The sequence below is a fragment of the Apodemus sylvaticus genome, chromosome 4 (genome assembly GCF_947179515.1).
Source record: "Apodemus sylvaticus chromosome 4, mApoSyl1.1, whole genome shotgun sequence".
NCBI lineage: Eukaryota > Metazoa > Chordata > Mammalia > Rodentia > Muridae > Apodemus > Apodemus sylvaticus.
Genome location: NC_067475.1, coordinates 162,166,054 through 162,192,593, shown reverse-complemented (window position 1 = coordinate 162,192,593; position 26,540 = coordinate 162,166,054). Strand labels below are relative to the sequence as shown.

At 39.1% G+C, this 26,540-nt stretch overlaps 2 protein-coding genes across 5 annotated transcripts in view; both read right to left on the bottom strand.

Moving 5' to 3' along the window:
- The window catches only part of LOC127683529 (rho GTPase-activating protein 20-like), a 413,757-nt gene that overhangs the window by 173,795 nt on the left and 213,422 nt on the right, over positions 1-26,540 (bottom strand). The gene's annotated exons all lie outside the window — the stretch shown is intronic.
- Positions 23,673-26,540, bottom strand: part of LOC127683526 (rho GTPase-activating protein 20-like) — a 626,457-nt gene continuing 623,589 nt past the window's right edge. The window contains exon 13 of one of the 3 annotated variants that reach the window (XM_052180841.1): positions 23,673-23,754. The gene's annotated coding sequence lies outside the window, so the exon portion shown is untranslated. Of the gene's footprint in view, positions 23,792-26,142; positions 26,179-26,540 lie in introns of those variants that run through there. The other 2 variants (XM_052180839.1, XM_052180843.1) reach the window with 2 other exon arrangements.

Below are 26,540 nucleotides of genomic sequence, written 5' to 3'. Positions count from 1 at the left end.
TAGCAAACCCATAGGAAGAACAACAGTGACAACTAACCAGGAAGCCTCTGAACTCCCAGATTAAGCCAAAAATCAAGGAGCATACATGGGCTGGTCTGTGGCTCTGGGCACATACGCAGCAGAGGACTGCCTTGTATGTCCAGATGCAGATGTTAGTGGTGGTGGTGGTGGTTATGGCACAGGTTGAAAGTGAGGTCTGGCTACCACATGTTTGAAGGCCTTCAGCCAGGCAACCTTGTCTCTGGTTCCAGCAGAGACCACAGACCAGGTTTGGTGGACAGGCACAGGAGGGCTACATAGCGAGGAAGGAGAAAGCAGAATCCAAAGGTTTAGTAAAGAACTTTTCCCAATCTGTAGGTTGCAGTTTTATTGCATTGGCAGTGTCCTTTGCCTTACAGAAGCTTTTCAGTTTCATGAGGTCCCATTTGTCAATTGTTGATTTTAGAGCCTAAGCCATATTTTGAATATTAGTCCTCTATCAGATGTGGAGTTGGTGAAAAAAAATGGTCTCATTCTGCAAGCTTGTGCTTTGCTGTGCAGAAACGGGTCAGTTTCATGATCCCATTTATTAATTGTTGATCTACATGCCTGTGCTAACGAGATTCTGTCAAGAAAAGTTGTTCCTGTGCCAATGAGTTCAAGGCTATTCTTACTTTCATGTTTTTCATGTTCAGTATATATGGTTTTATGATGAAATCTTTGATCCATTTAGACCTGAATTTTGTGCAGGTGGCAAATATGAACCTATTTACATTCTTCTACATATGGCCATCCTGTTTGATCCGCACCACTTATTGAAGATACTATTTTATTTTCCTTCTATATTTCTGGGTTATTTACCAAAAATCAGGTATCCATAGCTGTCCATATTTTTGTTTGTGGCTTCATTTGATTCCATTGATAAAATAATATATTTTATTAAATAACTTGAGAGTTTATTACAATACCTCTATAACTGGAAATCAGGAATGGTGTCTTTATTATGCAGGCTTGCTTTTAACTATTCTGATTTTTTGTTTTCCATAGGATGACAAAATTATTCTTTCATGATATATAAAAAAATTATGTTAAAATATTGGTGTGGATTTGCATTGAATCTGTTGATTGCTTTTGATCAAATGACCATTTTTACTACATTAATCCTACTGATAAATGAGCATGAGAGATCTTTGCATCTTCTGAAATTTTCCTCAATTTCTTCAAAGACTTCAAATTTTTAATCAAACAAGTCTTTCACTTGCTTTGTTAGAGTTACCCTAAGGTATTTTATATTATTTGAGGCTATTGCTAAAGAACTTGTTTCACTATTGTCTTCTCAGTCTCTTTGTAATTTGTTTATGGAAAGACTACTAATTTTTTAAATTTAATCTTATATCCAACTCCTTTCTTAATTCTTCTTTGAAAGTCTGGTAGTATTATATGAGAAAAACATTTCGACCTGAGGTTTTTTTGTTTGGTAGTCTTTTATTAGCTGCTTCTGTTTCACTTGGGGTTATAGGTCTGTTAAATTGTCTATTTGATCTTAATTTAACTTTCATAAGTGAGGACAATAGAGAAAACTGTCAATTTCTTTTAGATTTGAAAATTGTGTAAAGTTTTTTTTTTTTTTAAAGTATGCCCTCATGATTCTCTGTATTTTCTTGGTTTCACCTAAGTCCATGTTCTTCTTTCAAATTTCGTTAATTTTGATGTTCTCTCTCCATCATTTCATTAGTTTGATAAAGGTCAATCTGTATTGTTAATATTCTCAAGGAATCTACTCTTTATTTAATTGATTCTTTTTGATGTTCTCTTTGTTTCTATTTTGTTTATTTCAGTCCTCAGTATGATTATATGTTGCTGTGCATTGCTTTTTGGTATGATTACTTCTTTTGGTTCTAGAGTTTTCAAGTGTGCTGTCAGGTTGTTAGTATGAGATCTCTCCAACTTACAATAAGAATGAAGTACATAATAAACTTTATTCTCAACTATGCTTTCATTGTGTCCAATAAGTTTGGTATATTATGTACTTATTTTCATTAAATTCTAGAAAGTCTTAATTTCTTCCTTTTTTCCTCTCTTGATCCATTATTTTATTCATTGGAAAATCATTCAACTTCCATGAGTTTGTCAATGTGCTGTTGTTTCTATTGTTGCTAATATTCATCTTTAATCCCTGATAGTCTGATGGGGTACAGGGAATCATTTCAGTTATCCTACATCTGTTGAGCCCTACTTTGTATCCAAATATGAAGTCAATTTTGGAGAGTGCTCTAAGGTAAAAAGTAGAAGTTATACTCTTTTGTGTTTGGGTAAAAGTTAATCCCTGGTAGTCTGATGGGGTACAGGGAATCATTTCAGTTATCCTGCATCTGTTGAGACCTGCTATGTCTCCAAATATGAAGTCAATTTTGGAGAACATTCTAAGGTACAAAGTAGAAGTTATACTCTTTTGTGTTTGGGTAAAAGTTCTGTAATATCTGTTTGGTCCCTTTGGTTTATAATGTTTGTTAGCTCTGATATTTCCCTCTTTAATTTTTGTTGGATGACCTGTCCATTTCTGAGAGGTCCCTTGGTGGGTATTGAAGTCTCCCACTATCAGTGCATGTGGGCATACCTATTATTCAATCCATAGTAGTGTGTTTGCTACTGCTGCTGCTGCTGTTGTTGTTGTGTTGGGTGTTTTTACACACTTGGACATCTGATAGGCAGGACACATTTTTGGCCAAAGGCTTTGTAGGTGGGTTGTTATCCTTATCCTTGCAATGGGAATGCTGCCTGGCTAAAGGAAGTGGACACTTTGGGTCCAGGATCCATTTCTCTCCCTGTTAGGAGTCTCAGCTAGATTCGCCCATAGACCCTCTGGGCCTCCCCTGATCCCAGGTCTCTGGAACATCCTCGAGATTGCCTCCCCACTCCCACTGATCTTTCTTCTCTATCCCCTCTTCTCCCTACATAAGATCTTCCCTGGCCTGCTCACCTCCCCATTCCTTTTTCCAGCCAGTTCCCTTCTTCCATCAACCTCCAATATCTATTTTGTTTTCCCATCTAAGAAAGATTTATCCATCCTTTCCTTTGCCCTCCTTGTTTCTTGGTTTCTTTAGGTCTGTTGATTATAGCATGGTTGTCTTGTACTTTATGGCTAATATCCACTTTTAAGTAGGTATATGCCACACATGTCCATGTGGTTCTGTGTTAACTAACTCTGAATATTTTCTAGTTTCATCCATTTGCCTGCAAAATTTGTGATGTCCTTGTTTTTAATGGCTGAATAGTATTCCCTTTGTGTAAAAGTACCACATTTTCTGCATCATAACCATTCTTCAGTTCAAGGACATCTGTGTTGTTTCCAGATTCTGGCGATTATAAATAAAGCTGCTATGAGCATGGTTTGGCAAGTATCCTTGTGGGAAGTGTAGCATCGTTTCGGTATATGCTCAAGTGTGGTGTAGCTGGGACTTGATGTAGAACTATTCCCAATCATCAGAGAAACCACAAAAATGATTTCCATTGTGACTTTATGAGTTTTTACCCCCAACCCCAAAAAAAGAGGAGGGCTACCTTTGCTACACAATAAGCCTGACAACATGATTTTATTCTTTATTTTCTGTGTGTTGTGAAGGGGAGGGTATTGATTGCCTGTCTAACTGTCTGCCTTCTGACCAGCCTGCCTGTCTTCTGGTCTGTCTTTCTGTCTATGAACCCTTGCATGTCTGGTGCATTCATATGCTGATGAAGGGGTCAGTTCTGCTGAAATTAAAGTTGTGGATGGCTGTCAGCTCTTTCTTGCCTTCCCCGTGGGTGGTGAGACTTCTGGCCCTGATCTACAATTCTTGGGGCATATACAGTCCTGGAAAACAATGATGGCCAACATGCCTGTAGACCTGATTTTATTATTGTTTTGTGTGTCTGTGTGTTTGGTGAGGGAAATGCCTGCCTGCCTGGTTTATTGCCAGCCTGTAACTCTATCAGAAGCCAGATGAAGGAGTCAGATCAGCTAAAATTAAATTTGTAGTTGCATGTCAGGTGACAATTGCTTACCCTGCGTATGGAGGGACTTAAACCCATTAAACATAGATACATAATGGGCAAAGCCAGAAGGGCTATTTGTTAAGATTCTGTCAGCCATTTTAGTATTATAGAGTTATGTCTCAGGAACTCCTTAGTTACGTTAAATAAAAACAATGGGAAATACAATACATTTGTGTGCTAGTTTTCTCATTTTAACTTATAGATACTTGATTATCTCTAAGGTATACAGATAAAATAATGCTTATATCCTTGAGATACTTAAAAATAAACAAACTACCACCACTAACAACAACAACAACAAAAACAATTAAAAAAACCTGTGAGTAACAACTACAACAACAACAAATATTCAAATTGCAAATTTCTTGTGCCCTTGATCCATGGCTTCTTTCATTACTTTTTGCATGCAAGGAAGGGGTCAGAATCCCTAACATTTGAATCTAAAGCTTCAGTCAAATAGCTGCTGATGTAGTAAATAGTTCGGGTCCTTGATTCTGGAAGCTTCTGTGGTTTCCATGCTGCAACTTTCCCTAATCTCTCCTCCATAGACAGATGAATGAGACATGCATTGAGGGCTGTTGAAACTGGTTCATGTCCCCTCTCTCACATGTATGTTTCTATTACCTATTTACTACCCACTGCATGTTTGTGTTTGAAAGAGATTTACCTATTTATTTTTTTAGTATGTACTAGGCCACAATTCCTGCAAAAACAAACAAACAAACAAACAAACAAACAAAAAACAACCAATCAGACTACTGAAATCAATACAGTATTGCACTTATCCAATGTGCTATCGAATCTCTGGGTTCTAACTCTGTCTTACCTACAGAAGGATTTCCAGAATAACTATAAATATTTATATTTATCTATTTATTTAATCACTCTTTATTGTCTGTCTATAGTTCTTTCTGCCTCTGTCTTTCAAGGCTACACAGTGAAACTCCATCTCAAATAAACCAAAACTAGCTAAGTCTGCCTGGTATGTAGAAGGACTCAAGGACAATTAATTATGTTTGTCTCTTATTATGCATTTTAATGAAAAAAATCAATAAGACTTAAAATTTGAAAGGGCGATATAAACCCCATTCATCTACATTTAAGGACCTCATTTACCTCCATTTAAGGATCAGGCTTGATTTTTTAAAAGTTATAAGACACAAGCTACAGGCATTGACCATAAGTTCCAGATACTACATCATAAAACAGGAGCTCAAAGAACAGACCATAAAATCCAGAACAGATCATAAAATCCCCAAGAACAGCTTGAGAACAATCACAAAGATTGGGAAATACCATATCACAGAAAAAACCATCTGGGCTGGGCAGCCCTATTTCATCACATAGTTGAATGTTCATGACACAGGAATACAGAACAGGAAGCACCTATTAGACTCTAGCACCCATCAATGAAATTGCAGATTACCTAATGCTTCTAGAAAGTTCCCTTGGTTACTTATAAGAAGGCATGCATACCTTTTTCGGGGTCCCCATTTTAGAGAATGGTTGACTCCTGCATGCTGTTGGATTCTGCAGAATAAACACTCTATGTTTCTGCATACTACCTGAGGCTCTGGTCTTCCGTCATTGATTTTTGTACAAATACAAATGATTGATTCATGTATCTTGGGATTTTATGAGACTTCTGGTTGCTTTTAGGTGCTTCCTCACAATTCTGCACATTCAAACTGGGTTTAATTGGGTTCTGGTTCTCTAGAGATTACTAAACAGAGGAAAAAAAAAATATGACCTGCCAAATTAAGTCACAGGGCTGCTTCCATCTTCGGGAGGTCATTAGCCAAGATGGAAAGATGGATACCATCCACATGGCAACATACATCTTGGTGAGGTCAATCAAATGACAGAACAAGAAATTAGAAACAAATAAACAAGCAAACACAAAAACTTCCATGGGTTGAAGAAAGAACAAGAAATTGGGAGTAGATATAAATGCTTTTAATCTCAGTCTCAGAGAGGCAGCAAAAGACGAACTGAGTTTCTTCCTTGACAGGGATTTCTCCACACCGACAAATCCTATGTCAAATACACCCTGTCCCACCCCCTCAAAATTATCCATTTTACCTTTCCAGACTTATGTCTGAGGAGACTCCTACTTATGTTACACAAAAACAAAACAGTATGTGGTAGAAATTGTTAATCCCAACCCATGAGTTCTTACCCCACCTTAATTATTTAGATTTTGGATAAAAGACAAACATTTTTTATTTGTATGCCTTAAATGACACAAGAAGAAGCAGGCAGATATCTACCCTCCATCTTATTAGAATTTACCTTTTTATCAATAACCTCAAGTGATTACTGATTATGTTTCATTTGTGCTGATATTAGCATTAATTGGCCAGTGAAGATTACAGCTTTTGGAGATGGCTCAGATGGAAGGTACCTATCTGATGCTCTTTCTATGGATGCTTGAGTTCAATTCCAAGGGAGCCACATAGAGGGTCCTCCTAGTTTCTGGTGCCCTCTTCTGGCATGTAGGCATATATGCAGATTGCCATGCATATACATCAAAAATGAATGAATAAATAAATAAATAAATAAATAAATAAATAAACAAACAAGAACAAATATTCTAGCGTTTGTCTTGCTATGGTGGTGCAAGTGACTCTGTAGGTTTGAGGCTAGCTAAGTCAACAGAGTAAGTCCCAAGGCTGCCGTTGTTACCCAAAGAGAAATGCTATCCCCAGACAAAATAAAACAAGGCAATAGAAGATTATGGTTTTTATTTTACACTTATATCTTCCCTCTAGTGTCATTGTTTCTTTAACTTAGATACAGTCCTGTTTAACTTCTTTCTTTCTTCCTTCCTTTCTTTTCTTTTTTTCTTTCTTTCCTTTTTTCTTTTTTTCGGTGGCAATTGGAGCTATACTTTTCCCCAGAGACTGATTTTATTCTGTGGCAAGGGTTGTATAATGTTGTGTTTTCCACATATTGTCTTCCAGCTTTGGATGTCTCCTCCCTACACCATCAGGTTGTGTGTAAGACAGGGGTGTAGTTATCTGGCCTAAACACTGTGACCTCTGCACTTCTCACTGTAGTTCTTGGATTTCCTGTGGACATGTGTACTTTGAAGTCCTCACACAGTTCACTCTGTTCTGAGTTCCATTTGAACCTCTTCCCCAAGGCCAGAAGGGAGGTTGATCCATTTCAATGCATGCCCTCTCTGTCCATTGCAGGAATGCCCCATGCTTGAGAACCCCCCAGTGCTCCTGGAGCATTCCAGGCTTTGACCCTCAAGGTACTCACTTCTGAGTTGATGGTGGTGCTTTCTGTTTCTTGGTGTGTCATCTGTGCTCCATTTTGCAGTAAGAGGCCTGAGGGGGCCAAAAGAAAGTATGGTAAAAGGGGCTCTGGCATTCCCTGTTGTCTGAAAAGGGAGTCCTTTTTTGGATGAGTGTCTGCCCCAAGCTGCTGCATTCCTCTGTAGGGCCATGTAGAGAGGGGCTGAATGGTAAAGGCTAGTTTCTTTTTGTCAATGACCTTTTGCTACACTGTGTGGGGGGCCAGTATCTGTCCCTCTCCGGTCTTGAACACTCAGGATACCCTGGAGGACAGGCTTAGTGCGGATGCTCCACACTTACCGTGGAGGTCTTATGTGCTGCATTTCACTCATGGAGCTAGTTTATGGTTGTTGTGGTCTGGAGCTCATTGGGTACTCTGAGGGTACATTCCACCCTCAATGAGAAAAAGTTGCATTCTTTAGGTATCTGAGAACCTTCCGATGCTAAGGGAGCATTTCAGGCTTTGACCATCAAGGTGCTCACTTCTGAGTTGATGCAGCCTGCTATGCTCTGAAGGGGATTATATGGATGCACAGTCCCACCCCAAGGCATGCTCTAAACATCTTCTGCAGTAGTTTTGGCCATGGGAATCCCCACTCCACTCCTGTCTTCAGTGGGGTGAGCATTTGCTTTTTAGTTTATTGTGGCCCATGCCTCCTCCCTCAAGATTTGAGGATGTATCTCACAGGTAGAGCTGTTGTCCTTTCTTTTCACATCCCTCAAGCTTTTCACACAGAACCAATGAAATGTGCTCTAGGAGTGTTTGCCATCCCACAGCCTTGGTCAAACTGGGTACACCTGGAAGGAGAGCAGGGGACAGGGGGTGCTGAAAGTGAACGGTCTAGAAAGAGAATCGTGAAGCCCCGACAATGTTCTGATCAAGGCCCAATGTTTAATGGATAACTCTGAATTTAAAGGGGAGAAACCCATCCCCCAATATGCCAGAATCTGGTCAGGAAAACAGGCTCAGCTGCTCAGTGGGTAGCTGGCTCCTTGCAGGAAGCTGCAGATCTGGAAGAACAATAGACTTCTCCTAGTTCTGAAGGCTCCACCCTAGGTAGGCAACTGTGGCAAAACAAGGTCTGAATTATCCTGCTCAAGGCTGGAGGAAAGGCTCAATTCCTCCCTATTTATTTATTAAAAATTAGCTGGACTGGGGCACTGGATTGACTTATCCTCTATGGTCCTTCCTGGGAATTATGGTGGTTGGTTGCTGCATCTGGCTTACCACTGTGTCTATACTCTCTCTTACCCATCCCAGAGGACACTAGCAGATTACTTGTGTTATTTAAGCAAACACAGCCATATTAGTGTTTATTAATAAACAAATAAGGCATTTCAGTTCATGCCTCTGTCTTAGGTTGATAAGAGTCATAGATCATCAGTGGCCTGTTTTTGACTGCTGGGTACAATTTGAGCATCCAGAGGACTGCAAGCATGGCACACACATGAACTGGATGGGAAGGGCATGTACCACAATGGATCAGTCAACCACACTTCCAGGCTTGGGGAAGAGGTTTAAATGGAACACAGGAACTGAGTGAACTGCATGAGGATAACAGAAAACGTGATGTCCACAGGGACCCCATGAACCACCTTAAGATATATAGAGGATCACAGTCTTTGGGCTGAATAGCCACACCCCATCCTTCTACACACCATTAACATTGACAGGGAGGAGAGGCAGGGGCCTGCTGGCAGAAAGAGGAGTGTGGCCACCACTTGCAATGAATGACTATTCCCCATGAGTGTCCATTTCTCAAATGGCATGGTGTAGGTCCCAGCCAGAAGAGAGTACAAGAACACCACATCAGTCCACAGAAACGGAGAGTGGCAGATGCTATAGGGAACAACAAGCTGGATCTTCTGTGGACAAAATGAGCAAGCTGGGACTCAAAAGTGAACAATTCAAGCAACCAAACCAAGAACAACAGAAAAAGCAGGACAAAGAGCCTCCTCCCCCCACCAAAAAAAGAGCAAAAAATTTTGAGAACTGCACTTCTCCACACAGCAAATGATGGAGGCTCAGAAACAAAAAGGCATCAAATAACAACAACAACAAAAACTTGCTGGCTTAACCCCAGACAGCAATGCCGTGAAAAGGGCAAAGTAGTGCACTTAGGATTTACATGGCAGACAAACAGAGACACACAAATCGAGGACCTGTGGAAATTTGGGAACTCAGTGAAAGAAACACCAAGTGGACCTGTCATGGAGGAGAAACAGGAATCTTCAGCACACACAAGTGCTCTCCTTGCCCTTAGCTCCACCATTCACTCAGTCCAGGTGACAACGAACATGGAGAAAGAGGGAACGCCTGGCATGCAGATATATATTAACATACTGTTCTTTGGTTGGTGACATTAAAGAACAGGACACTTCAATGCTGTTGGCTTTTCTGGCCACCTGTTTTTCTGCCCTATGGCTCACGGCTCACAATTCCTGAAGCTCCATTTGCTATGATTCCTGTTTCCTGTGTTTACTTACTTGGATGAGTGAATTCTCTGGTGTGGCTTGTGACCATCAGGCACTGTGCATTATTTGTGTGTATTCTGATCATTTTAAATTTCTTATTCTGTGAATTTATTGTACATTGACCTCTACAACATCAAATCCAACATTATTGTTGTTGTTGTTGTTGTTGTTGTTACTTCGGGTTAGAGGGGTCCCACAGGACAAAAACAAACTAGTAAGACTCCAAGCTTCAGAGACACCAACAGGATGGGCCACTTCTCTTGGAAACTGGGATCATAGCATCCTTTCATATTCAGAAATTCAGATCCCCAGCCACAGGAACTGAGTGGCTCCTGAAGTAAAACAAAAACAAAAAGGTTCTGAAGCTCTAGTGAGCCCAAACCGGGCAACATTGCCTTGGAATCATGGGCCACGGCATCCTCTGGACCTCAGTGATCCAGAGCTCCAACCTAGGGGCTCATGTAAAAAAAAAAATGACCTGAAGCTCCATTGAGTCCAGACTGGGCCACATCCGCTGGGAGGATGGGACCACAGCATCCTTTAGGCTCTGAAATCCAGAGCTCCAAGAAGTGAAGGAAGACTGGTGTCAAAAACCTCCAGTTTCTTCCCAGTTCTGTCTTTGTCAACTTGTTTGGGGATGGGACTGGGGTTTAAAGGTCTTCCCTCCCTGCCTCAGAAATCCAGTGGGGAAGTGGTTAAAGGCAGGGTTAACATCTGTGTTTTGTTGTTGCTTAATAGGGGAAAGTAGCAAGGATATTGACTCATTTTCTCATAAAACTCAGCTCAAATATCACATAACTATTATTTTCATTAGTATGGATTCTTGAAAGAAATGAACTAATGTGATTGATGATTAGATGAGGTGCATAGATAAGGCAGAACTAATTATAGAAATTGACTCATACAGTCAATAATAATAATAATAACAATAATTCCTATGCCATGTCACATCTCTCCTAAGCTGGTTTTTTTTCCAGAAAAAAAAAAGATTTTTACCTTATATAATTACAACAAAACATTTTGTAAATGATATAAAATCAAATTTCAGAGAGACAGGGACAAAAAATATTAAGCAAATATCCAAAACAAAAAACTAAAAGCTATCTGTCCATATTTAGAAAATTCTGATATTAGTAGCAGTAAGAGAAGCAATGTATATCATTTAAACAACATTCACTGACCTTTGCAGCCATGCAGACTGTCATTGTTTATACATTAACAGTGACCTCTGACAGCTAAATTTGCAAACTAATCTGGACTGTCTCCAACTCGCCAGTAAGGCATTAACAACCCCCTTAAAATTAGAGTACAGATAGAATAGATTTTTTAAAGGTTTATTTATTGATTTTGTGTATGTGAGATTCATTCAAACTAACAGCAGAGGGCAACAGATCCCATTACAGTCTCACTATGTTGCTCAGGCTGGTCTCTAAACTCCTGGGCTTAATACCTCTGCATATTCCAAGGAGCTAGGACTGCAGGTGCCCACCATCTGCCTGGCTCAAAACAGCCCTTTGAATATCCTGCTTTGTAATCTGTAGTAGCCTAAATAACTCTTGTCTCTTTTTTGTTCAAACTTAAAATCGTTTTTGTTGTACATGATTACAATAATTTAACCTAATAAAGACTACTGACATCCTTGGTTTGAAGCGCAGTATTCTTTTTCAGTAGAGTATTCAAAAATCAATGTTTCTGTTGTGATATTTTGGCAGTCTCTGAAATCAAGGCTAGTGCTTTCCCCGCACTAAGAAAGTGTCTCTTTAAATGAATTACTAGTAATAGTGAAATAACCAGTTTCTAGAGCTTAATGTATAAAACATAAGTGTTGTAAGCATCTTCCAAAATGTAATTCCTTCAACACTGAAATCACATATTTTTTATTACTCTATTATAAACTCCCATTTTACAAATAAGGAAAAGGTTGCATAGAAATATTAAATAATTTTCTTTAGTTCACATAACCAGAAAACAAAGGAGCTGAAATTCGTACCTAAACTATTTATCCCTAGAACTTGGGCTTTTAACTATTAAGCCATACTCCTAATTTCTAGATAGAGGTCCTTGACTCAAGTATCACAGTGTCTTTCTGGAAGCTTCAGGAGAGAGGCAGTGACCTCTCTCTGTTATTACTATCTCTGTTCTTTAGTGGGGGGCTAATATCCTTTTAGTTCCTCGAGATATCCCAGAGAATTCATGTTGCCTATTATTTTACCCTGAGCCATCTTTGACCTTTGACCTAAACAGAACCTTCAGCTTCTTCACACTCAGGATAGATGTCTTCATTCCTGCTAGAATTCATTTTGTTATCAACACAGTTGCATGTCTATCTGGGACACTTGCCCAACAGTAGATTAGGAGCAATCAGTTGTTCATCAAGAAGTGATCGTTTGCTCATGAAGCACTATTTTGTCCACCCAGTTTTTAGAAAAGTTGAGATATACTGAAAGATCATTGGATGAATTAATGCAAGGGCTTCAGGAAGAGAGGGAGAGGAAGCAGGTAACACCCAAGAGTAGGATGCTGGCCTGACCTCTGTAAAGGAGAGAAGGCAAGAAAAAGAACCAGTCTTTAACATAGGGTACGACAGACTCAGTCAATCAGTGCCGGGTGTCCAGTCAAAGGCATGGGTGAAGGGAGTTTCCTGTCTCATATAAATAGGCCTGTGCTGCTCCATCTGGCACTGATGAGAAGAAGAGTTCACAAGTGCAGCCTCCGAGTGAGGTTAGGGAGGAGGAGATGCAGAAGCCTGGCTGCCCAGATTGACAATCAGATCTGCTGCCCAGATTGGATATCAGAGGCACGATTTGTGTTTTTGTTGGTTTGTGGGGTTTTTTTTCCTTTTCTTGTTTTGTTTTATTTTTCAAGTACAGGGTCTCATTGTATATCCCTGGCCAGTCTGGGACTCACTATATGTGGCAGGCTAGTCTCCAGTTCGAGATCTGCCTGTGTCTTCTGGGATTAAAGGCTTGTGCCACTATGCCAGCTCAGAGACCTATTTTCCTGGCCACCATATTGAGGTCTCAGAGGTGAACAGGACATGTAAAGTTTAAACTTTCCAATGTGGCTGTGTCTTTTAACCACCAAGGATGGAAACTCCTTTCCCACTACCAATACCCAAGCCCATTTGAAAGTTATTGATTCCTTGATCAGTCTTTTTCTCCTTTCTTTTTTTCTGCCTTAAATCTGACAGTTGATCTTGCATGTCTTCAGACCCCAGGTGTGTCCCTGCCTGCCATGCTAAACTCTGTACTGCCTAAACTCAGTAACTCCTGTACTCAGGAGCTGGAAATAAGCAGAAGTGGTGGTAAGGTCAGGTTAGGGTGGTGGAGAAGCTACTTTCATGATGTTCCACAAGATGACCATTTTCATCTTTCTGATGAAATTTCATACTTGAGTTTTTAATGATTTAATTTTATCAATTTTATCTGCTAGCCAAGTTGACTCCCCTTTCCTTTATTTTTGGTGAGAAGATACAAATGTAAAATGATGGTGATGATGATGTAGTTCTGGCTTACCTGGAACTGTCAGGAGATCACAGTTGTGCTGTTCCCCATAGAGAGATCAGTCCTTTCTTGAAAGAAAGTGTGAAAGAGATGGAGGGGGGGGTTAAACAGGGAGACAGAGAGATAGAGAGACAGAGAGACATAGAGAGAGAGACAGAGAGAAAGAGAGACAGAGAAAGAGAGACAGAGAGAGAAAGATGGACAGAAGGAGGGAGGTAGGAAAGCAAAGAAGGAAGGAGGTAAGAAAGAAAGAAAAGGAGCCTTAGATTTCTGGTGGTGCAAACTGCCAGGGGTCTGCCTCCACTCAGGAACTGAGCACATAGGCTGCTTTTGTCTGCCAGCCCGCCGGGCTCGGGGCCCGTGTCCTGCCCAGGAAGCTGTGGAAGGAGAGAAGCCCCACTGCCATATTTGCTGTCTGCAGGGACACAAAAGGATCACTAGGTACTGTAACACCCTGAGCTTTAGATTTCTGGTGGTGCAAACCACCAGGGGTCTGCCTCCACTCAGGAACTGAGCACATAGGCGGTTCATCTGCAAGCCAGTCCATCGTAGGACCTGGGTCCTATGTGAGAATCAACAGAGGGAGTGACCCCCACCACAACTTCTTCCCTCCATAATAGAGCAGACAGAGAACACCTGGTTGACCTTGACAACCTAAGTATAGCATTGCTTGAGCCAAGATTGAGAAGGGCTCCAAAGGCACAAAAGAGGAAGCCAGCATATCAGTAATCTGTGCCAGAAGAAACCCAGTCACCCAGTGTTGCAGAAATAACCTTAAAGATCCACAGTAGGTTGAAGCTCCAGCCAGTGACAATAAGACCATCTAACTCCTGGGAGACCAGATGGCTAAAGGCAAACGTAGGAACATTACTAACAGAAACCAAGGCATTATGGCAGCATCTGAACCCAATTCTCCAACATTAGCAAGTCCTGGATACCCCAAGACACCAGAAAAACAAGATTTGGATTTAAAATCACTAGTCATGATGCTAGTGCAGGAACACATGAAGAACATACTTAAAGAAATTCAGGAGAAAATGGATCAAAAATTAGAAGCCCTTACAAGGGAAACACAAAAATCACTGAAAGAAATTCAGGAGAATACAAAAGCCAATACGGAAGAAACGCAAAAATCACTTAAAGAAATACAGGAGAACCTTGATCAACAGTCAGAAGTCATGAAAGAGGAAACACAAAAATCGCTTAAAGAATTAGAGGAAAACACAAACAAGCAAATGACAGAACTGAGCAAAAATTTTCAGGATCTAAAAACAGAAGTAGAAACAACTAAGAAAGCACAAAGGGAGACAACTTTGGAGATAGAAAACCTTGGGAAGAAATCAGGGACCATAGATGCAAATATCAACAACAGAATACAAGAGATAGAAGAAAGAATCTCAGATGCCGAAGATACCATAGAAATCATGGACTCAGCAGTTAAAGAAAATGCAAAATGCAAAAAGCTTGTAACCCAAAATATCCAGGAAATCCAGGACACAATGAGAAAGCCAAATAAAGGATCATAGGTATTGATGAGTGTGAAGATCTACAATTTAAAGGGCCAGCAAATATCTTCAACAATATTATGGAAGAAAACTTCTCTAACCTAAAGAGAGAGATGCCCATGAATATACAAGAAGCCTACAGAACTCCAAACAGACTGGACCAGAACAGAAATAACTCCCGTCACATAATAATCAAAACTCCAAATGTACTAAAGAAAGAAAGACTACTTAGGGCAGTAAGAGAAAAAGGGCAAGTAACATATAAAGGAAGACCTATCAGAATTACACCAGATTTCTCACCAGAGACCATGAAAGCTAGAAGATCCTGGGCAGATCTCATGCAGACTCTAAGAGAAGAAAAATGCCAGCCAAGATTACAATACCCAGCGAAACTCTCAATCACTGTAGATGGAGAAACCATGACAAAACCACTACTGGGCATATATCCAGAGGATTCTTCAGCATGCAATAAGGACACATGCTCCACTATGTTCATAGCAGCCCTATTTGTAGTAGCCAGAAGCTGGAAAGAACCTAGATGTCCTTCAACGGAGGAATGGATACAAAAAATGTGGTATATTTACACAATGGAGTACTATTCAGCCATTAGAAACAATGAATTCATGAAATTCTTAGACAAATGGATGGAGCTGGAGAACATCATACTAAGTGAGGTAACCCAGTCTCAAAAGATCAATCATGGTATGCACTCACTGATAAGTGGATATTAGCCTAGAAACTTTGAATACCCAGGACATAATCCACAAATTAAATGATGTCCAAAAAGAATGGAGGAGTGAGCCTTGGTTCTGGAAAGACTCAGTGCAAGAGTATAGGGGAATTCCAGAACAGGGAAGTGGGAAGGGGTAGATGGAAGAATAGGGCTTATGGGACTTGCGGGGAGTGGGGACCCAGAAAAGGGGAAATCATTTGCAATGTAAATAAATAAATGAAAAAAAAGAAAAAGGAAGAAAGAACAAAAGAAAGAATAAAAGAATGAAAGAGAGAAAGAAGGAAGGAAAGGGAGAAAGAAAGGGCAAATAAATAAAATAAATAGAAACATAATTATAATTGAATTGGAACAAGCCAACACACACATACACACAGACACAGACACACACATACACACACAGGGACAAGGGAGAGCAGGGAATGGGATATGGCACATCTGCCTCCTTTTCTTTTTGTATTGGTTTTTTTTTTTTTTTTTGGAATTTTTTTGCACTTTTTATTGAATATATTCCTCATTTACATTTCAAATGTTATACCCTTTCCCAGTTTCCTCCCCTCCCCGAAATACCCCAACCCATCCTCCCAGCCCCTGCCTCCAAGAATATGTCCCCCACCCAACACACTACCACCTACCCTCCCCCCTCGATTTTCCCATGCTGGGGCATCTATTGGGCATTTATAGGACCAGAGACCTGTCCTCCTACTGAAGCCCAACAAGGCATTCCTCTGCCACTCTTTTGGCTGGAACCATGTGTAACCTGTGGTTGATGGCTCAGTCCCTGGGAACCCTGGGGCATCTGGTCAGCCAAAATCATTATTCTTCCCAGACTAATTCTTAACCACTCAGCACTCCCAGAGCTCCCAGGGACAAAACCATCAACCAATGAGTACACATGAAGTTACCTATGACTCCAGAAGCATAGGCAGCAGAGGATGGCCTTGTTGGACATCAAAGGGAGGACAGGCCCATAAATGTTCTGTGCTGCAGTGTAGCGGAATACCAGGACCAGGAAGCAGGAGGGGTTTGATTGGGGAACAGGGAGAGCTGATATAGCTCATGGGATTTTCACGGGGGTGGGGGGCAGGAAAGAAGATAATATTTGAAATATAAATAAAGAATATATCTAGTTAACATCTACAACAAAAGAGAATAAGCAGAATCTGCCTCCTTTTCAAGTTGTTATTCGTTCCCAAATTCAACTAGAAGGATGGCACCATAAATAATTCATTTTTTTTTAAATGTGTTTGAAACTTTTCTCAAAATGAGTTGAGAAATGTAAAGGGGAGTGTCTGCCAAACCCCAAACACAGTAGAGGAAAAGAAAGTTACAATCAGTAAGTAATGAAGTAAGTATAAACTTAAAAAAAAAAAGAAAAAAATATTTTAGTTTTGTACAAAATGCCTAATTAAAGTGTAGCCTCTCATAGTAAGGAATACATGTTGCACAGAATAACAGATTACTAGACACAACCAATGCATCATTAAATAAAGATTGATGTCTCTCATTCCTTTTCCTGCCACTTGTGAGTTCTATGTTGCTTTGGCACAGCAAGTTTTGATGTATTCCTCCAATGTCTTTCTTCACAAGGGTTTCCATATAGTTGAAAAAATAAGATACTCCTTGTACAGGTCTCCACCTAACAGAACAAGTACTCAGTGGATAAGTTATCAGACCAATGTTCATGTTAAATTTTAAAAGGTTTATGATAGTAAAAAAAACAGTAAATAATGTTGAAAGAGAAGATCTGAGGAATATTATAGCAGCATTTATACTGATGATTTAATACACTGTATACATGTATGAAATTCAAAATAAGGAAGAATGTGATATTAAAAACTAATTGTAACTTTGAACATAAATGATATGCTAATGGGAAACTTAGTAAGAAATTAAAAAATTAAACATCATTAAAAATTCTAGACTTCTTTTCATACCTGTGAACACCCTGGCCTTTCCTATATTGTCCTATATGTCAGTTTCCTTCAGAAATTTCTTTTTCGTATGTTTGTCCCTTCCCCAAACTGTCTTGAATGGTGAAAACTTAGAAATGAGTAGCTGGAGTATATTAGCATTTGAAAGTGTAGTTGCATGAATCTCCACAACTCAAGCCAAAGACCTCTGCTTTCATGATCCTGATGTTCAGCTGAGCTGTCAAAACTATTATAATAAGCTAGATAACTCTCAATGCAGAAAAACAATCACATGTACAAACAAGCAAACACTCCAGCATTCAAAGATTAGTCATGAAGTTGATCTTGTCCAGACACAGGTGACAGTTCCGTGTGTCTTTCCTGTGGCTCCTATGAGGATATCAACATTGATTCTGGAAAGTAAACATTCTTGTACATTTTAAAGTCTCCACCTAGATTCCTGCACCTCTCCAAACCTCTCCATCTCCTGTGCTATGCTAACAATTGCTTTCTATATACATACCTTTACAGTGGAGCCTGGAATTGAGAGCAAATCAATGGATATGAAATTATCGCTTTCCTTCTAGGCACTATATAACAAACTGAAGACTGCAGTTGGTAAACCAACCACTGAAGTCTGAGGATTCATTAGCAGTCAGGGTGACAGGCCATTGTGAAGTCAAGATTCAAGAGCTTATGCTATAACTGACAAAGTGACAAGTGCATTTCATCCTCTTCAGTCTTTTGGTTTTAAAATCATGTAGTTTAATAATTGTTGAACCATAGGCATTTTTATTAAATAACAGATTCTCAGAAAAGTATATGTTAATAGCTAAATAGATAGATGAAATGAGAGACAGATAGATATCAGTAATAATATCTATCCAAGAAGAGAAGTAATTTTCTACAAAACATTTTGAAATTCATACTCATTCTCAAATATTCTCAATACATTATTCTTTTTTAACCTATCAAAGGTATATGTGAAAATTCAGCTTCATTAACCCTATGAACCGTAGAGACCAACATGCAAAAATCACAGGACACTTTAAAAATAAATATGCTTTACTGAACAGAGTCAGAAAGCTTCATCTACAGGAAAGTCAGTCAGTATTGTAGATTAGTATATTATACTTCTCATCACAATGATGCTTAGTTCAGAATCATAGTCAAGGATAAAATACATTCCTTAAATGAATTCATTCTATCCTCTACATCTTCACTATAAAAACAGAAAAAATAAGTATAAAATATGATTCTATTTTATTTTCTTGCTATTAAAGTTTGAGGTTTAATAATTAGGTCTTTTTATTCCTTTTTTTCTGATGAATATTTTCTTCCTCCTGCTTTTTATTAAGTAGATTCTTTTGTAATACAACATGTTCTGATAGTTTTCCCTCCCTCTACTCCTCAGCTCCTCCCCACCCGACACACCCACATGCACGCACGCCCCCCCACACACACATGCATACCTTCTCTCACATCTGGGCTCAGTCCATTTCTTTATCTCAGTAGAAAAGAACAGGTTTATTGCTTCTTGGCCTTTTGACTAAGATCAAGTGTAGAAAAGAACAGGCTTCTTAGAGTCTACAGACTAAAATTTTTTTTCAGAGAAACCAATGAAAGACCCAAAACTGTTCAATTGTGAGGTAAAGAAAATAAACTTAAGTCCAATCAAAGGTTCTTGACCTCACAGTGGTATGAACTCGCTGATAAGCGGCTATTAGCCTAGAAGATCAGAATACCCAAGAAACGATTCACATATCAAATGATGCCCAAGAAGAAGGAAGGAGAGGCCCCTAGTCCTAGAAAGGCTCAGTGCAGCAGTTTAGGGGAATACCAGGAAAGGGGAGCAGGAAGGGGTTCATGAGGTAACAAGGGGCGGGAAGAGGGCTTATGGGACTTTTTGAGAGGGGAGATCCAGGAAAGGGGAAATAATTTGAAATGTAAACAAAAAATATATCAAAAAATTAATTAAATTACACTTACAAAAAAAACTTCTTGAATACTACTGACATGTAAGTACACTTACTGCATCTATTCTGATATGTGGCTGTACGGGTTATTGTCACACTTCATAGGTGTTAGAAGCAGAATACTCCTGTCAACTGCTTCCCTAACACGTCAACATGTCTAATATTTTATGTACCATAGAAACTCATTTTCAACGTAGACGTTGCTAAGTCATAAACCGCTAGAATCAGTTGAATTTAGACATATTGCTGTAAGATTTCTTTGGCAAAAGGCACTCAACTTCCCATGGCTGGGGCTAGAAATTTAAGTCAGATTTATGGAAGTAGTGAGGCTGTAGACTTGAAAATTTATCACACTAATTTACTAGATCAGCTCAATTCCTTCTGTAGCATTCTAAATAATTTATACATTTATTTATGTATTTTTTAAAACTTAATATTTTATCCCCCCATCTCATCCACTCTCAGAACTTTCCACATCCCATATCTCCTCCCCACCCTGCTGTCTCCACATGGATGTCCTCATCCTCCAGCCCACCTGACCTCTAAACTCCCTGGGCCCTAGAGTCTCTTGAGGGTTAGGTGCATCATCTCTGAATGAATACAGACCTGGAGGTTTCTTTTGTAAGTGTGTTGGGGGCCTCATGTCAGCTGGTGTATGCTGCCTATTTGGTGGTTCAGTGTTTGAGAGATCTGAGAGGTCCAGATTGAGAGTGCTGGTCGTCCTACTGGGTCTCCTTCCTTAGCTGCTTTCATCCTTCCCTAATTCAACAACAGGAGTCAGGTGCTTCTGTCCATTAGTTGGGTGCAAATGTCTGTATCTGACTCTTTCAGCTGCTTGTTGGATCATTCAGAGGGCAGTCAAGATAGGTCCCTTATTGTGAACTCTCCATAGCCTCAGTAATAGTGTCAGACCTTAGAGCCTCCGCTTGAGCTAGACCTCACTTTGGGCCTATCTCTGGCTCTTTTCCTCAGGCTCCTTTCCATTTCTATCTCTGCAGTTGTTTCAGAGAGGAACAATTACAGATCAGAGTTGTGACTGTGGGATGCCCCTCCCTCATTTGATGCCCTATCTTTCTTCCTGCTGGAGGTGGGCTATGTTCCCTCTCCCCACTGTCAGGCATCTAAGGTTGCTCCCTTTAGTGCCTGATAGTTGCTCACCTCCCAGGACTCTGGTACATTCTGGAGGGTCCTTCCCCTAACCTTCTACTTTCCAAGGTTGCTTGTTTACATTCTTTGTGCTGGCCCTCAGGGCTTCAGTCCTTTTCCTTCTCCCCATCCTAGATCAGGTTCCCCTCTCCCATGACTCCCCTGACCACTGTCCACTTTCCTTCCCAGGTCCCACCCTTCTTCCCCACTTGTGATTGCTTTCTTCTCCCTCCCAAGTGGGACTGAGTTGCCCTCACTTGTGCACTTCAGCTTGTTGACCTTTTTTGAGGTCTGTGGACTGTATGTTGGGTATTATGCATTTTTTGGCTAATATCCGCTTATTAGTGAGAATATTAGTGTGTCCTTTTGTGTCCGAATACCTTACTCAGGATATTTTCTAATTCCTTCCATTTGCTTGAAAAATTCAGGATGTCCTTATGCTTAACAGCTGAGTAGTATTCCATTGTGTAAATGAACATTTTCTGTATCGATTTGTTGTGGGACATCTGGGTTGTTTCCAGCTTCTAGGTATCTAAGATACCTAGCAGCACAAGGTTGCTATGAACGTAGTGGAACACGTGGCACCTCTGTGGCATGGTGGGCATCATTTGGGTATATTCTCAAGAGTGGTATTGCTAGGTCATCAGGTAGATCTATTTCCATTTTTCAAAATAAACACCAGAATGATTTCCAGAATGGTTGTAACAGGTTGCAACTCCACCAGCAATGGCGGAGTGTTCCTCTTTCTACATATCCTCAACAACACTGGTTGTCATCTGAGGTTTTTGAATGTAGTCAATCTGATTGGTGTAAAGTGGGATCCTGGGGTCATTTTGTTGTTGTTGTTTTGTTGGTTTTTGTTTTCTCTCAATATCTATTTTTCTATTGAGTATCTTCATTTACGTTGCCAATGGTAAAACCTTTCCCAATTTCCCCCCTCCTGAAAGCCCCCCTCCCCAAAGATTCCCTACCCCTCCTCCCATCACTTGCCTCCATGTGTATGTCCCTCTACCTGACACATTCCCACCTCACCCCCACCCCCCACCCCTGTCTGTTTCCTTTTGTTGGGGCCTCTATTGAGCCTTTACCTGACCAAAGACCACTCCTCCCACTGATCCTGATGGTTCAGTCCCTGGGAGTCTTGGGGTGTCTGAGTGTCTGAAGTCATTCTTATTCCCATGGGGCTGTAACCCCTTCAGGTACTCCGGACTACCCTCCAGATCCTCCCACTGGTGACCCCAAGCCCAGTCCAATAGTTGGTTGCTAGTTTCTGCCTCTGTATTTATAGAGCTCTGTCAGGGCCCATCTGGAGACAGCCATGGCATGCTCCTTTTGGTACATGCTTCTTGTTGTAGTGTCGGGGTTTGGTGACTGTTTGTAGGATGAATCCCCAGGTAAGGCAGTCTCTGGGTGGCCTTTACTTCAGACTCTGCTCATTTCTCTGATCACTAAAACCTTTGACCATTCCTATGTTTTTTGAAGCCATGATTCACCTTTAATCTTATCATGTGTGATGATTAATGCTGATCATTAATGGAATTCTATTTAGAATTCTCTCTGAAAAAAGATTCTGGACATGACACTGAGGGTGTATTTATGGTCCTTAGATTCTGTCTATGCTTAAGTAACTGGTGGCCAAACCAATAGTATAACTAGGTTCTACTATTCCTTTCATGGTTCCTGGGATGTTTAAAAAGAAAAAACTTACTGAATATTAACATTTATTGTCCTCTGCTTCTGAATTAGGTGAACGACTTCACTAGCTACAACCTCCTGACATTAGAACTGCTGTATGTTGATATCTTGAGCCCTCAAAAAAATGAGCTATTTTCCTAATGTAAATAATTTAGTAGAGTACATTTTCACAGAAATAGGACAATAATTACTATTAACAAAATTATTGTGCAGGACTTAAAATGCCGTTTTGATTGTAGTTTGGAAGAAAAAATTAATAAAGTGATTCTAGTGGATCTGTTGCATGAATATAGGTGCCTGAGTAAGAGAGGTGGAGGAGAGTACTGGAAATGCCATTTTACAAATACTATAGAGAATCATGAATCAGGCATATTCGAGTCTAAGCAATAACAATTTAATTCAATTTATTATAATAGATAAGAATATGTAATACATAACTTGAAATAAATAGTGAGTGAATCTATTTGTAATAAATAATATGGGTAAATGTATAATTGAAGTTGTTTCTTTTATTGAAATAGAATGACAGGAACCTTCTTTAGTCATGAGGAAGTTTCCTTTGTGGAAAGTCATATGTTGCAGTTGTTTCGTTGTCCCCTGCTAAATGAAGTCAAGAAATGTCTTAGTTAGAAAAACATTCTCTGATGATAGATTCACCCCACTTCAGATCAGACTAGTTTTCAGTATATTTTCTGAACTGTACACAAAAACTTCTTGAGTTAACAATATATCTGCTCCTGAATGTGTTATTTGTTAAGATTCCTCACATAGGTGTTGTAGTGGATCCTGTGCAACTTCATATTGATACCAAATGCTAAGCATTTGGCAAGATTATGAATCAAATGAAATTAAACATCAGTGTTTCTGGCCAAGAATAGCAAAGCTTGTTGGCACATTGTTCACTCTTGGGAGTATGTGTAATGAATTTTTAAATTGAATAATTGTTTCTAAGTGAACTTTTTAAAAATAATTTCATATCCAAGATATCCTACATGACTTATGGACCATGGGAAGAAAGGTGAGAAATATAACAGGTAATATGCTGGAATTTGTACAGGGTCTAAGTAAGGAGTTCCTCTGTCCTACATGCATGTATGAAAGAATATATGTGTGTGTGCGAGTGTGTGTGTGTGAGTGTGTGTGTGTATGTGTGTGTATGTGTGTCTTTATGCATACCTATGTATATATACACATATTAATATATAATTTAATGAAAGTATTGTTTAAAAATCTTTTCCCACGTTTTAATATAATAGGCTACAATAGGGCTTTGATATTTACAAATTTATGAAATCAGAGAATATCATCCTTCCATCTGTTTAATGACTAATTTCTCTTAATCTCTAGGAACTTCTGCTTGAGAAGAAGCAGATGAAACCTTTAATTCATCAGTATTTCAAAGCTTTTGACTTACCAGCAGTATTTACTGTAGTCTTTATGTCATCTGACCTCTTCTGACTGTTGTCACAAATTATAGGGTCATCTTCTCCAAATATATCTGCAAAGTTATCAATCATGATTTGTATAACAGAGATCTGTAACACAAGGAAAAAAAAACAAGATCTTCTGTAATTTTACATAGTTTACGAAATTGAAATCGATAAAAAAATGAATTCCAAAATTAAAAGGAAAATATCAGTTACTTTGAGCAGATATGAACCTGTGAAATTAAGTCTCTGTCTGAAATGGAGATGCTTAAGTTCTTCGCAACTTACTTTATCATGTTAAAATTTCATACATACTTCAAAGAATAGGGGAACTACTAAAGCAATGTAACATTTCAGAACTGATATGCTGCCAGAATAACTGTGAGTGAATCACAGTAATGACTTCAAAGATTTCTTGAATTAGTGATTTTATGCAGGGGAATGGGGAAGAGGTGGAGTTTCATTGTGATATTTTGAATGTGATGCCTGTCTAATTCCAGGCATCTCAATTTATGGTACCATCTTTGTGAAATCTTTTGAGTGGTTTAGTGACTTGACATCTCTGGAGGAAGTATGTCATAGGTTAGAATGTAAGGTCACAGAAGTCAGGTGCCATTTGGAGTGTACGCTCTATGCTTCACGTTTGCTGCCTAAGATGAGAGCCACCAGGTCTCTGCTTCCTGTTTGGTTGCCCTACCTTCCTGCAGCCATGCTCCTCTGTCATGAATTTGAAGGATGGTAATGTCTCTAAATCTCTAAGTCCCAAATAAACATTTACTTCTATGAGTTGCCTTGGTCCTGGTGTTTTACTAAAGCAATAGAAAAATGACTAATGAAGAATTTGGTGAGAACAGGGATCTATGTTGAGAAACTGAGACAACAGATTGGCCCATTGTGTAGAAAAGTCTGTGGAATATTTTCTTGATTAACAATGGAATTTATAGGTCCCAGAACTCCAGGATGGTGCCACCCAGGAGCTATTACTGAGACAAAGAGAGATAGGAGGTACAGGAAAAGAGGCAGCAAGCACTCTTACACAGCTTGTGCATCAGTTCTTGCCTCCAGCTTCCTGCCTCGCTTTGGTTTTGCCCTGACATTTTCAGTAGTTAACTGGTAACTAGAAGTATATTGTGAAGTGTAACCTGTCCTCCAGAATTTTCCTCAGTGTTTTATCATAATAGTAGCAAATTAAGACACTTTCTAAATTGAAGGAGCTTTTCATTGGTCTACTCTACTCCATGGTGAGTAATACCACCATGACTTCATTCATTGGTAAGTCCTTTTTTGATTCTCTGTGAATTTCTCATCATGCAACCCAGTAACACTCATTTTCTAGTCCATCCATATCTACACTCTCCCCTGGTAACTTCCCCCAAACTTTAAAAAAATTAAAACATAAATAAAATTTTAAATTAAAATTAAACTGAGGGAAGAGGGGGTCGTGAGGATGAGACCTAGAGTAGTGTACTGCAATCAGAATTAAAACTAAATAATTAAAGTGATGAAAAATATAAATGCATATAGCTTTCTAGGAAAAGGAAGAGATAAATAAAGCAAAATATTAAGGTACCTAAAAATGTACCCAAAATAATGCAAACATATACTTCTATTTTATATAAGTAGAAGTTAGTGCTAAAATATTAGAAACTATATTATATAAGATAGAGTACATGTTCATCATTATTCATTATATTACATATTGTATGTATATATATATGTATACATATATCTATATGTATATATGTCTGTATACATATGCATATATATGTATATGTATATATGTCTGTGTATATCTATATCTATATCTATATCTATATCTATATCTATATATAAAATTGTATGCAATGTTCTTTTTTATGACCAGTAGTGCAGTTAGGGTAATTCATAATTTTAATAGTCTCACAATGATAAAGAACAACTATCATGTGCTCCAAAGTACAGCTGTAATAGTAAATAATCAAACAAGTGAAACACTAGGTAATAGGGATTTTTTTCAACTTTACTGTAGTCTTCTTGAACTACCATTATACATGCAGCATATTATTGGGTAAAACATTAATATCTAAGATCAATATCTGAAAAAAAAGTAAAAAGGAAAGAAAGAACAAAAAACAAATGATTCACTTCCTTCAAACTATATTAACAATCTCCCTTCCCAATGTTTCCTGAAATAGATCAATGTATCTCCCACTCCAGAATAATGCAATCTTAGGGTTTCCTTTAACATCGCTGACCTTTCTGAGGTACTCCCAATTTCTTGATCACAATGACTACTTTGTTCTCAAAGGGAAAAATCAGATCCTCTTACCTTTTTTGGAATGTCACTTCCAAATAATGAGTTCACACAAGTCTGATCCCATAACACATGTGGGGCTATACGGATAGATAAGATGAAGCTGTCTAGAGTATTCTTGGCAGAAGTTTTAATTTTTAATAGCACACGAATGAGCTGTTTAAGAACAATGTAATTTGCTTGTGGCATCTTCAGTAGAATACTATATAGACAAAGGAAAATTTTACTGTTGATTGTCTGACAAGTAATGCTGCATTGTCAACATCCTTAATCATTAGGGAAATGCAAATCAAAATAACCCTGAAATTCCACCTCATTCCAGTTAAAATTGCCAGGACCAAAAACTTGGGGGACAGCAGATGCTGGTGAGGATGTGGAGAAAGAGGAACACTCCTACATTGCTGGTGGGATTGCAAGTTGGTAAAACCACTCTGGATATCGGGTTGTTGATTCCTCAGAAAATTGGACATAGTGCTACCAGCAGACCTAGCTATACCACTCCTTGGCTTATATCCTGAAGAAGTTCCAACAGACAATAAGGCCACATGCTCCACTATGCTCATA